An 11554-nucleotide genomic window follows, 5' to 3' on the forward strand; every position below is an offset into this window, starting at 1 on the left:
CTTATTCAACATCTTTATCAACGACTTGGATGATGGACTCAAGGGCATCCTGATCAAATTTGCAGATGACACTAAACTGGGAGGGGTGGCTAACACCCCAGAGGACAGGATCACACTTCAAAACTACATTGACAGATTAGAGAACTGGGCCAAAACAAACAAGATGAATTTTAACAGGGAGAAATGTAAAGTATTGCACTTGGGCAAAAAAAATGAGAGGCACAAATACAAGATGGGTGACACCTGGCTTGAGAGCAGTACATGTAAAAAGGATCTAGGAGTCTTGGTTGACCACAAACTTGACATGAGCCAAGAGTGTGACGCGGCAGCTAAAAAAGCCAATGCAATTCTGGGCTGCATCAATAGGAGTATAGCATCTAGATCAAGGGAAGTAATAGTGCCACTGTATTCTGCTCTGGTCAGACCTCACCTGGAGTACTGTGTCCAGTTCTGGGCACCACAGTTCAAGAAGGACAGTGACAAACTGGAACGTGTCCAGAGGAGGGCAACCAAAATGGTCAAAGGCCTGGAAATGATGCCTTATGAGGAACGGCTAAGGGAGCTGGGCATGTTTAGCCTGGAGAAGAGGAGGTTTGAACATGATAGCCATGTTCAAATATATAAAAGGATGTCACATAGAGGAGGGAGAAAGGTTGTTTTCTGCTGCTCCAGAGAAGCAGACATGGAGCAATGGATCCAAACGACAAGAAAGAAGATTCCACCTAAACATTAGGAAGAACTTCCTGACAGTAAGAGCTGTTCGACAGTGGAATTTGCTGCCAAGGAGTGTGGTGGAGTCTCCTTCTTTGGAGGTCTTTAAGCAGAGGCTTGACAACCATATGTCAGGAGTGCTCTGATGGTGTTTCCTGCTTGGCAGGGGGTTGGACTCGATGGCCCTTGTGGTCTTTTCCAACTCTATGATTCTATGATTCTTAGTGCAGTTGGATGAACAGTGATTCTTAGCAGGTGACCATCTATTGGAGCATTATGCCTTCAGGTTAAGACTTACAAGATGATTTCTGCATGTCAAGCTTCTGTTCACAGCAGGCATGGTGGGACCTGCGCAGTTTTGCTTATCACCTGTGAACACCAGCCATGCTGGCTAAGGATGGGAGAGAACTGTGATTCAGTTCCCATTCAGAGGTATATTGCGTATTGCCACCATAACTTGTTGCAATTTATAAGACTCACCCTCTGTGCTTTTGCCTAATCCGCTTTGAAAGCTGTGGTTTTGCCTAATCCGCTTTGAATGCTATCAACACATCTTGCAGAAGCAAATTCCATAACATTGAACCCATAAAATAATGATACATTGTGTGAATCCTGAGTCTTTTGCCAGCCAGTTTCATTGGATGGTCCCAAGGTCTTCTTTCGTAAGTGTCTAATGAGAAGCCCTTGAAATTGAAGCAGCTGAGTGGTGAAATGGAAGTTGCGATGAGCTGAGTCAACAACCCTGGGCAAAATCAGGAGCTGCTGACACATCCATGCCAGGATGAGAGATGGAGAAGAAAAAGCTGGTGGCTGTCTTTGGTGAGCAGCGTCATTCAAAATAACTTAGAGAAATGTGGTTAGGACAGCCAAGCCAGAATTGATAATCAAAATGTATTGCTCATGTAGGAACAATCCCTGTGATAACCACCTTGAGACAGTTATAGTGCAGCCAGCATATGTTTGTATGTGTGAAGAGGCAGAACCCTCTCTTATGCAATATGGTAAGGGAGGCAGTAGTCTCTAATAATGAGGAATCAACAGTTCTGTGACAGCAAGTGTGTGGTTGAGCACACTGGTCTTTAGATAGTGGGTTACGACCCACTAATGGGTCATGACTTGATCTAAGGTGGTTGCTACAATGCACAACTACCAGATGAATATATGGTTTTTTAAAAAATCAAGAAATGAGCCAATGCATGTTTGAGTTCAAGGTGGTTCCCAGGTCAGGAAAGGTTGAAGATTACAGGTCTATCTCATCCCTGTTCCTGATACATCAGTCTAACCCCTCTTGATGACTTACCATTAATTAGAAAATTGTCTTTTATGAAAGTTATTATGACCGTTGTGCAAATCATGAATACCAATTGTTTCATAAATGAGGTCACTTCTAGTGAATATCTAGATCAGTGGTCCCCAACCTTTTTTGGCCATGCCTCACCTAAGCATCTCTAAAATCCTGATGCCCCCCCCATGACATATAATTCTTATTATTCAAAAAGTGAACTATTCATGTGGAGGAAGCCTAAAAGGCCATTCACTGTTAATAACTCATTCTCGAATTGCCCCCCTTAAAAATTAAATTGCCCCCTGTGGGGCGTGTGCCCTACATTGGGAACCACAGATTAGATGAACATACCCAGCACAATACATGCTGGCACGTGAGGCAAACCATAAAATGGTGGCCCCTCCCTGCCAGAGAAGAATTGGAGAGTGAGGACCTAAATCAGGAACCCAGGGGTGAATAAAGATCTACATCTGGATCTGTGTTCCCAATGGATCCTGCCACCTGAGGTGGTTGCCTCACTTTGCCCCATGGGTGAGCTGGCCTGGAACATACCCAAGCCATGATCAGCATCTGAGACCCTGCTTTCTGGATTAGGGTTAGGGACAGGGCCTTTTCCGTGGTGGTACTGCTGTTGTAGATTTCCCTCCCTGGGGAGCTTTGCCAAGCCCTCACTCCCTATCCTTAGATAGTGTCTGAAAACTCATTTTTATCCAGGCTTTGTGGATTTTTACTGTTCGTGATATTAATTTATTTCTATTATTGATTTATCATCCATATCAGGGTAGGGAACCTGTGGCTTTCAAGGTGTTGGTGGACTGCAACTCTCATCATCCCTGACCATTGGCTACACTAACGGGAGTTGGAGTCCAGCAACATTTGGGAAGTCATGGGTTCTCAAGCCCTCCTCTAGAATGATATCCTATATAGATGTTAGGGGTGGACAAATATATCTATTTCAGTTTCTCTCTATTTCTCCTGTTTCCAATCTTAAATTCAGTTATCCACATTTCCACATCAGTTTGCGATTTCATTTTAGAGCAAATTCCCCCTAATAAACACATCTCTGCAAAGCAAGTTCCCCATATGTAATGCACATTTGTATGTTATTTTCACTAATTTTTTATGTCCCAATATATTAATTTTTGTGCCTTCTATTCAGCTGAAGAACTGCACTGCAAAATTCAGAAAACTGCAGATTTCAAAGGCTGGCTGTGATTCGGTTTGCATGTTGTTACAGAAAGTAACAAAGCATTTGTATCAAAATGTGTTTTGGAAGCTGGTTATGCCAGGAGATCAGTGAGATTACTGGTCAAATGACTTTGGTTCTGTTAAATATGCTTTTGGATAGAAATTTAGATCTTGATCATAAAGAACTGTTGAACTATTGGCTGCACAAGCAGCGGTAACTCAAAACTGGAAGTCACTGGAGAACATAAACCAGAATATGACAATGTGCTCTTTTAGAGAAATTGACACAGAAAATAAAAGCAATCAAGGGGGAAAAGATAGCGAAAATGCGGAGCTTTTGAGTTATCTCTTCACCCCAAAACCCTGCAAACAAAAATCCTGTAAAGAAAACATGAAGAAGAAAGAAAGTATGGAGATTATCAATATATATAGTCATTGGTCAATCTGAAGCCTGTTGTGGTAATAACTCACCCATTGCACCTGTTTTGTTCGTTTCATTTTTAATTTGTATCTTCCAGAAAGTTTAATAAATAATTTTTTTAAAGTGTGCATGTGGTAGGTTTGCCTTACACGCAAGCTGAATTTAATTTGTCTTTCATCCCTAGTAGCTGTACTGATTTACAATTTTACTGGTCCATCCCATCGTGGACCAATATTCAATGCAGTATATGCTGTGCCATTTAACATGGCTTGTGTGGTGCCCTTCCGGCCAACCAGAAAACATGTTGCTAGTCATTGCTGTGACTATTTCAGTAATAGCACAACAGTGCAGATAATAACTATGGTTGCAATCGAGGGGAGGGACTGGGTTATAAGTTACAGAAACACACCCAGGGGCCAGACTGATACTTCGAAATCCCAGCTGAGGTGTTCCAGGGAATCTCTGTGAATGGAGAAGCAGCTTTAATTGGGGTGTTTCTTTGGGCTGTTCCTTGGTGCAGATGAAGATGGAATAGTAAGAAACTCACCAAATTCCTGGAGAGGATGCACCTCTCCAGCTACATAACCTCCACATGTGGTGGGAATGTCCCCAAATCCAACTCTTCAGGACATCAATCATACAAGAAATATGCAAAATAACTAAGCAAGTATTAGAAATCACCCCAGAACTGGCGCTAATAAACATTTTCCAAGATAATAATGCCCACTCACATCATAAAGAGCTCATACCCCACCTACTCTCAGCAGCCAGAAGCATCATAGCCAGACACTGGAGAGACCTGTCAGGAGTAAGCATGGACCATGGTATCAAATAGTATGGAAAGCAGCCTTATTAGAAAAACTAGCCAATAAACTGAAGCTGAAATAGAAGAAGACGCCTTCACCCCGGTATGGTTCCCCTTTATCACATACAAAGCCCAACAAGGCAACAAGAAGAATCCGCCAACAGCATACGAATCAATCTGGCTAACCTGATCCGAAAGCACGCACAACACACACACACACACGCACAAAACAAATCTCACTACAGCCAACCAAAGACAACCAACCAAACCCTAGGCCACCCCCAACCTCTCTCACCACCAAGGAAATGTTGTTGTTGTTGTTTAGTCGTTTAGTCGTGTCCGACTCTTCGTGACCCCTATGGGCTTGTTGCATTGACTCCCGGAAAAGACCCTGATTTTGGGAAAGATTGAGGGCACAAGGAGAAGGGGATGACAGAGGACGAGATGGTTGGACAGTGTTCTCGAAGCTACGAACATGAGTTTGACCAAACTGCGGGAGGCAGTGGAAGACAGGAGTGCCTGGCGTGCTCTGGTCCATGGGGTCACGAAGAGTCAGACACAACTAAACAACAACAATGTTTAGTAGACTGAAAACCACAACAGCAGTGAATATGGATAGTATTTTCTGGATTGGTTCCCATTCAGGGTGCGGAATGAATAAGCAGACACCATCAATTTCCATTTTCTTTGGAATCCTCCGACGTCGATATTGAGAACACAGCAAAAGTTTTTTGTTTTGTCTTTTGCGGATGGGATTATCTTCATCACCCTCCTCCGACCGGATGAGGAGGCTAGAGAAAGAATCAAACGGGAGCAGGAAGTGTGCTGATGTTGCAAACTTATCTTAAAGATACTTGTTTCATCAGATGATTTGTTAAGTGCATCTAAGGAAGGATTCTAGGAAGATAAAGACGGGGTTGGGGGCATGGAAGGCAACCAGCACAATGGGCAGAGCATCAAGGTTGACTAAGGTCAGTCAGGGATAGGGGATCCGCCTGTCTGTTTTGTCCAAGAAGTCTGACAGTGCAGGAAAGATGTAGATGTCTCTAACTGTTGCCAGCCTCAAGGCCCTGTTGCCACATGAGCAGGTACAGAGATAATAATGCAAACACTTGGCCGGGAGGGTGTGGGCAAAGTACATAATTTCTGGGTGTGGTTGTGACAGGTGTTGATGATGGCGACAGATGTCAGGAAAATGGGAAGCATGAATATGGAAAGTAGCAATTGCAAGTATGCAGGCAGGACGGAGTGTCCTGGCAATGGAGCAATTATTGCCAGGGACGCCTGAATGATCACAGGAAACCTCTGAACTGCACCAGAAAGTTGTTCCCAGAATTCCTGGGTGAACGGAATGTGAATTAAGTTCATTATGGGGTAGAACTCTGAACAATTTCCAGTTCCTCTTCCAAGTTCATTTTCTTACAGATTTTTTTTTACTCTTTAGGCTTACTCCTGGGCCTTTAAACTTAAAGATCATATTAGTTGGGGAAAATAAATTAAGCAATTGACATCCTACTGTGTTTTTGAAAAAGAAGTTTTCTTGGTCTTCTTATTTTATACTTTAGCACATCAGCTTGCAGCATCCCAAGTGATTGATTGATTGATTGATTGATTGATTGCTGAGGAACATTTGGGCGAACCAGAATTGAACCTTGAACTTAATGTGAACTCAACTAGTCCATCTGATAAAGGGGAAAAACGTGATCTGGAATGAATTCCGTTTTGAGGCCCACCAAGTAATTCTGAGAAGCACACAAGATGGATATACTGAGTGGATTGAGCAGTGGCATCAGCCCCTAGTAAGAACATCATGATGTTTTTGCACATGACACACAAGCAGAGAGCGAGGGAGTAAGAAACTGAGCATCCCCACCACTGCGGGAAGATACACTGCTCAGTGCTCACAGGTGATACCAGGGATGTCAAAAGAAGCATGCAGGGCCAAAAGTGATGTCTAGACTTGCAAACTCTATTGGCAATCCACCTACACTCAGAAATCTATGGAGCTGTAGTCTGGCTCAGCTGCCGCCACCGCCGCCACCGCAATCCCACATCCTTCCTCTGCCATTTAAACCCAGACAAACAGCACACACTGTGAAGGCAGAATGGAGAAGAGATGCAGCTGTGGTGGTGGAAGAAAGCTCTTATTCCTGGCATCTTCATCACTACCCAGTGAGGGGAAAGCCAACCTGGGAGTGTTCCTTGGCTGCCCTCATGTCCTTTCTCCCCACACACCTACTCACAGGTACTTCCAGGAAATGATGCGGTTGCATTGCTCTGACATGGCTAATAATAATAATAATAAATAATTTTATTTATACCCCGCCCTCCCCAGCCAAGACCGGGCTCAGGGTGGCTAACACCCGGTATAAAAACAAATTGATTAAATACAACTTAAAAACAAGATTAAAATACAACATTAAAATGCAGCCTCATTTAAGTAGAAACTCAAATCAAATCGCTTATGTGATGATGCCAACTGCTTTGGAGCAGTGATGCATCTGATTTGTGGTTCTAAGGCAGGGGTAGCCGATGGGGGTGCCCTCCAGACGCTGTTGAACTACAACTCCCACCAGCCTCAAGGAGCAGGGCCAATGGGCAGGAATGATGGGAGCTGTAGTCCAACAATTTCTGGAATGGCATCACATTGGCTACCCCTTCTTTTAAGATCTGTGTTTTTTGGGGGAGGGGCGGTCTTCAGCGCTAGTACTACTCAGAGTAGACCCATTGAAGTCAGTGGGCATAGCTAATTTAAGTTTGTTACTTTTAACTGGTCTACTCTGAGTTGGACTTAGCCGAATACAACCCTCTAGATTGTTAGATATTCACGTATTTAATTTTTGCTATCCGTGGTTTATCTATCTATCTATCTATCTATCTATCTATCTATCATCTATCTATCTATCTATCTATCTATCTATCTATCTATCTATCTCTATATGTATCTATCTTCAGAAAGGGCTGTATGTAGCGGAATTCTCCTGAGAGTAGATCCATTGCAATTAATAGGGCTAACTGTGTCATGCCCATAAATTTCAATGGGCCTATGCTGAGTTGGACTAGCATTAGCTACAACTCTAAGTCTTTAAATAAATAAAGGCTGAGGTGTAGAGGAGACAGACAGACAGACAGACATTCCTGGGGGGGGGTCTTCCACTTGGATGCCCATGTGTCCCAAATTGACATCTATCCATTCTGTAAATTGTGTACACATCTTACGGTAGGGTGGGGCCATAAGAGAATTGCGTAGTGCTGCCTTCCAGCTGTTCTCTGGGGCCACATTCTGCCCATCCACTGAATTTATTTTATTTTTATTTATTAAATTTATATGCCACCCTTCATCAAGAGATCTCAGGGTGGTTCACAGAATAAAATACAAAATAAAACACAATCTGTCCAGATGTTCATGCATTGGCCATTGCTTAGCCACAAGGTTTCTGTCTCTGATCAATTCAACAGTTCTGTGTACAATAACACATCCCTTACACCAGAGTAGGTAACTGTTGGCCCTTTAGATTTTGCTGGGCTACCGCTACCATCATGCCTGGCCATTGGGCATGCTTCCTGGGGCTGATGGGAGTTTTAGTTTGGCAACATCTGAAGGGCCAAATATTCCCCACACCTGCCTTACACGTTCATTTTCCTAATAGAATGGATTCCCCTTGATCCTCATCACGCATAACAATGAAGTCATCTGAAAATTCGGGAGCTGGTGATGTAGTCCTGGGTGTGTGAACATGGGAAGAACGAAATGAAACTATTTGATCAGGTGTCACAGCAAAAAAAAGGATGTAGGCTTTTAATCTTATTTATTTATGCAAACATTTAAATCCCGCCCTTCGGCTGCGAAAGCACCACTTGGGGCTGCTTGCAACATTTAAAATTGCAGTTTGAACCACAATGTGAAACAATGAACCAGGTGTAAAAACACCTGCCACATGCAAGAAAAGCCAGTCAAAGTAAAATGGCCATTGGGTATCAAGGCCGAAGGGTGAGTTTTGCAACTCTGTTCCTCCTGCTTCTTTAAATTGACATCATAACTCGAAATTGTCCCGGAAAAACTGGAACAACCCATTTCCCCCCCACAAGAGCACTGAGGCCATCACATGAGATCTCACCCTGAAAAAAAAACTTTTTGGGGGCTGTGCAGCACTCCAAAACACATGTTTTGGGGTGTCATGAGGGCACAGCCCCCCAAAAGCATGTATTTGGGGCTCCATGTTCTCACACAGGTTATGTGAGAAGACTTGTGTCCTGGTTCTGGGACTCAACATGTTGCGGAGTATGTGATGTTATTCTCCTATTGCAACAGGCCTCTGTGATCTACCAGCTGCGACAGCTGCCTCAGGAAACCACTCTCTGACAGGCCCCCTTCTGTGTCAGTGAGGTGGCTGCGGGTTGCCATTTTATATTTCCCTTAATGTCCCTTAGGGGCATTGTGGGAAATTTTAAATGGCCGCTTAGAGACCTAGCCACCTGGCATAAAGGACTCAGGGCAGGTGTGAGGTGGCCAAGTGTCTTACGTTACAGTCCTCTGCTTTGAAAGGCTTTCATAGGACAGGACTGGTTTTGAAATAATCCTGTTTTAAGAAGAAACCCTAAAGAAGGGAGAGCAGGAAGGACCTTGGAGTTGCTTGCCAAGAGTTTGGACCTGAGAAACAAACGGAGCAGGCAAACAGGTCACTCGCTCATAGTTTTCTCAACCACGGTGAGATGTCTTGCATTTCCATCTAAATTGTAGTAATTCTGTCTACATTTTCATCGCTACATTTACCGTATTTTTCGCCCTATAGGACGCACTTTTTCCCCTCAAAAAATGAAGGGGAAATGTGTGTGCGTCCTATGGGGCGAATGCAGGCTTCGCGGACCTCTCCGCAAGCGGCGGGAGCCAGCCCTGGGCTCCCACGGCTTGCAGAGAGCTGCCTGTTTGGGGACTGGGGTCGGGGGAAGCTCGGGCCTCCCCCGCCCCAGCCCCGCGCCTGGGGGGGAAATAATTTTTTTTCCTTTATTTCCCCCCCAAAAAAACTAGGTGCGCCTTATGGGACGGTGCGTCCTATAGGGCAAAAAATACGGTACATAAGCATATGCAAAAAAAATAATTAGCGCGTCTGTGCCTTCATTTCTGGTGATGTATTTCCTTTTCTGTGGTGATGCATATGTTGCCAACCGAGCTGTGGTTGCTAAGATAGGGGTGGGGAACCCTTTTCTCCCCAAGGGCCACATTCCCTTCTGGGCAACCTTCTGAGGGCCACATGCAAGTGGTGGGCAGGACTAGAGGCAAAGCAGGCGGAGCAATGAATGCAAATTTTACCTTTATACAGCAGGCTAGCTTCTGCACTCACACCTACCTCTCCACCCTCCATCCAGACAAGCAAGAGACATGATGAGCCTTCAAGGACACATTTGAGCCAAGCAGAAAGCTTGGGGTGCGAAGTAGGGCCAGCGAGGGATGTTGCCTGGTGGCGGGGAGTTCTGAGGGCCAAAGAGAAAGGCCTGGTGAGCATCATTTGGCTCCTGAGCCTTAGGTCCCCCATCCCTCCAACTAATGGACAAGGCAATCACGTCACCAGAGACACTGAAAATGTGCAGCTACCAGGCCAAGTGTATGGCAACAAGGAGCAGAGGGAATCTTTCACGCAAGGGCTGTTGTTCTTGGCAAGTCTTAACAGGTGGTTAAATGAATGGAGCTGCAAAATAATTGGCCAGTGATGAGCTGCGACACCATTCCTCACCTGCAGCTCTTCTTGAGGCTGGACCTTTCCTGTTTGGGGCGGGCTAGGAAAGCTGACTATGAAGAGCATTGTCCAATGGGGATAAGCATTCTATTAAGTATCTGTGCCCCTCAGTAATACCCTAGTGTGCATTAGCTGAGTTAATTATAATGCCTGCAACACAGCAAGCAACGCCTCTGCTCTGCTGGTGGGTGTGCAATTCCAGCGCTGCCTCTGTGTCAACAAGACGATAATTATGCCAACCCGGCGACAACTGCTCACTCAGCAAATCCACACTTCCTGTGCTGGAACATCCTCTCATTCTTACTAAAGCACATTTGAAAGACGCTGTGCCAAAGCTATCATTAAGATTCCACCTTGGCTTGGCATCCCTTTGCTCCGAGACTCAGGAAGCTGGATCGAGTCCTCAAATTTAGCTGGGTTTTATATATATATATATATACATATATATACATATACATACATATACATACATATATATATATATATATATATATATATATATAGCATACAAAATTTTAAAGACATACCACACAAATTATTACTCACATATCTTTGTTTGGACTTCCTTCAGCACCTCTGATAATCCTCCATCTTAATTACTCCTCCTGCAATTCTTAACTTAATATTGCCTTTACATTTTCTAACAAATCATCTCTCCCTTTCCATTTTTACAATATTTCTTAAATTATTCCTCACAGAGCTTCTTGCAAACCTACAAACGTAATCTGGTCATCACAAATACTTTTCAAATACTCCATAAATTTAGTCCAGTCTTCAGTGAACCTCTGGTCCCGCCGGTCTCAGGTCCTTCCTGTTAGTTTATCTAACTCTGCGTAGTCCATTACTTTCACCCTCCATTCTTCTAATGCTGCCAATTCTTCTTGCTTCCATTTTTGTTCCAATAATATTCTTGCTGCTGTTACCGCAAATTTAGCTGGTTTAAATGCCTCCTGGTTTGTGCTCATGCTTCCAAATCTGCTCCCTCCTCTCACTTGACTGAGTGCACACGTTACGAGATGTCTCCTTTCTCCCCTGATATACATATAGAGGCGAGAAGCAGCTTCCGAACACACACACCCCATGCAATCTGCATCAGGCAAGTTTTTCCCAGTTACGTTCTGTGCCACTAGAATGGGTGACTAGGTCAATTTTGGTTACTCACAGTTTCTCACTTAAGTTCGTTTCTCCTCATTCCCATATGCGTTTGCATTTTTTAAAAAACAGTTCTCAGGGAAACCCATCAGCCTTTTGGTACTTTTCTCTCCTAATATACATATCTTAGTGCATTTTTGCCCAATGTATGCATTTTTGCAAAGGTTTTTTTCCCCTGAACACAATGCATTTTGTATGTTAATTGCACTAATATAGGCATTTATATGCACACTTTACCTTACAATAGGCATTCTTGT

The sequence above is a fragment of the Podarcis erhardii genome (assembly GCF_964252035.2).
Source record: "Podarcis erhardii genome assembly, chromosome: 7".
Taxonomy (NCBI): domain Eukaryota; kingdom Metazoa; phylum Chordata; class Lepidosauria; order Squamata; family Lacertidae; genus Podarcis; species Podarcis erhardii.